Source organism: Fragaria vesca, linkage group LG7, assembly GCF_000184155.1.
Source record: "Fragaria vesca subsp. vesca linkage group LG7, FraVesHawaii_1.0, whole genome shotgun sequence".
Taxonomy (NCBI): Eukaryota; Viridiplantae; Streptophyta; class Magnoliopsida; order Rosales; family Rosaceae; genus Fragaria; species Fragaria vesca.
In genome coordinates this window covers 9020473-9023298 of record NC_020497.1, presented here as the reverse complement: position 1 = coordinate 9023298, position 2826 = coordinate 9020473, and positions in this window count along the sequence as shown.

Sequence of the window (2826 nt, the reverse complement as noted above, 5' to 3'; positions counted from 1 at the left end):
AGAGTGTTTCCTACTTCATTCAAGCAGGGCAGGGTTGGTGGTGGGTGAAGCTTGTTAAATGCTTGCAAAGCTAGCTCATGAGGCCACCATAATTTATATATACAGAGGAGTCGTGACACCTAACTCCATTTATTACTTCATCAAAGCTGCTCTGAATTTTCTTTAGTTTTTCCATTTTATTACAGAAATTAGATATTTTCCTGATAGAACTGAGACATATTAGACATACTATGTGGAAGGATATGATCATGAGTAAATAGGATGATAAAGATGTACGTGATCCCAACAACAACAACAAGAAAGAGGTACGTGAAGACCGTGGTGGTGATATTTATTGGCCGAATATTGTAAACTGCGGCGCCTTGCCTTAAGCCGGGAAATCAGCTGGCTGTAGGATCTATCTGCGGGCATTCTCCAGCCACGGATTTCTTTTCTCAGTTTCTTAGGCTTAGTTTGGTATTGTGGTTTAAAAATTCAATTTTTAAAAAACTCAGTTTTAAATAAGCAACCCCCGACATGCTTTCTAAAATCGTGATTATTTAAACTAAAAAGTTCTAGATAAGCACGTTTTAAGATTTTACCAAACAGAAAATCTATCTAAAATGGTGATTATAAGTGATTTTAATCTCTAAAACTCAATACCAATCTGGGCCTTAGTGTGGTGGAATAGGGTTGCAATTGGTACTTCGGTGCTCACATATTATTTGAATGAGAACTACAACGTAGTTAATAGCTAAAATGCATGGTCAAGGGTTTAAGTCATCACAACATAAAAGAATTACAATACAGTATATCAAGTGTGCCTCTGCACTACCGATTCTCCACATATATGACTGATTGATCATACTGAATTAGAGTTACCAAAATTTATTTATTTTGGTTTTCATATTGTAAATCCGAAGTATTGAATTATGAATCACACTATTTAAACAATTGTCCTCCTTTCTTAGACATTGAAGACTCATCCTAGAGATGAGATGAGAAAACATCACCTTGTATAGACAAGTATGACTACAGCCCAATTGCAGGCCCTGACGCTCACGCCATCTTTTGCACTCTTAGGATTGCAACATACTTTCAATCTCATCGAAAAACTCTAAAGTACTTGAGCTATTTTTCTGAGTTATATATGTCTTGTGCACATACTCATATATCTACTTTCTTGAGTATGCATGTCTCGCGAAGACATTGAGTGTCTTGCGGATAGTGAAACTACCCATACAATTCTAAGGAGCCGGCAACTATTTTTAAATTTAAAGCCTTATAAATATTTTGTGACAACAACGATTTGATCATCACCAATTATTCAAGAGCGCAATGCTGCTCGATTCTTGCTACCTCATGGCACGATTATTAATGTGACAGATGCCCCCTCAGCACCAAGAGGCTCCAACGCATCAGCGGCCTGACGGTCATTTTCTATAGTACTAGAGACTCACTAACCTTCCCATGATATTTCATTGGTCATCTAATGCTCATCGCTCATTTTGTAGAGCCTGTACTTTAGCTAAAATTAGGAGCGAGACCCTCCTACGATAATGACACAAAATAGAACATTCATTCTTACAACAAATCTAAATCGGATTATGTGGATAGATACAACCAACTTTCGGACGTCTTACATGTTTTATGGTGTTCGTTAATGTGTCACACATTGGTCATGTGTTACACGAGCGTTACTACTTATGTTGCTTATGATACATGCAACTTCTACGGGCTCACCACCCATTCTTTAAAGGAGTTTTCATCGAAGATCTGATGACTATCTTATATCATTAAAAATTGATATTTATAACCTAATTGGTCTCACAAAAAACGACTACGATAATAGTCTTGATATTGGTAAGCGCATACTAATTTGTCTACGATCCACAATCATTGAATTTTTCATTTACAATTAGTGACTGTTTGTGAGGAGTACTAAAACAGACTTGCAATCCTTGAACTCGGCAAGATTGAAACAGATTTGCAATCCTTGAGCTCGGCCAGATGCATGGTTCTACATGCCAAATTGCACTGCCATAATGCATTCCTTTGAGATGATTAAATATTTGGATGTGAATCTCTAACTATAGTCCGTTATTTAGAAACCTTGATAGGCGATTTTACTACTATATTTTTGAATTGACACTTTGATGTGACAGTCTTTCTGTCGTTAAGGGAAGATAAGAACAAACATATATGTTCAAGTGGAAAGACAAAAAATTTCGTGGTTTGTCCCCAAGCTCATCTTGATCCACAAAACTCTCACAAAGTACGTTGAATACTTAATACCTAAAGTAACGAGATCACATGTACATACATGTTGCAAACATGTTTGCAAGCAAATGATGTCCTATTAAGAGCACATGGCACAACCTAAAGGAATTGATGTTGGCACTGTCATCATGGATGATGAAATGGTGACGCCACAAAACTTGCAAGATGGTGTCACAAGCTAGATTATGACTCCCCAAAAGAAGAAGATGGAGACTCTTAGGCTTGATACTTACTCGCCCAAGGAAGAAAGTGAGTTTTGATAGGTGCATTTTATGCAACCACTACCAGGACAAGCACTTTAGCCGACGAAAAATTTTCGTCGGCCTGTTATCTTAATTCGTCGGCTAAGATCTTAGCCGACAAAGGCTCGTCGGCTATAGTGTCGTCGGGAAAAGGTCGTCGGTGATGACTTTAGCCGACGAAATTTTTTTTTTTTCGTCGGCTATAGTCCCACAGTTAGCCGACGAAAAACATGTCGTCGGTTTTTTTCCAAGACTTTAGCCGACGAAACAATTAAGATATTCGTCGGCTAAAGTGTGTAATAAATAATTAAAAAAATAACTATAG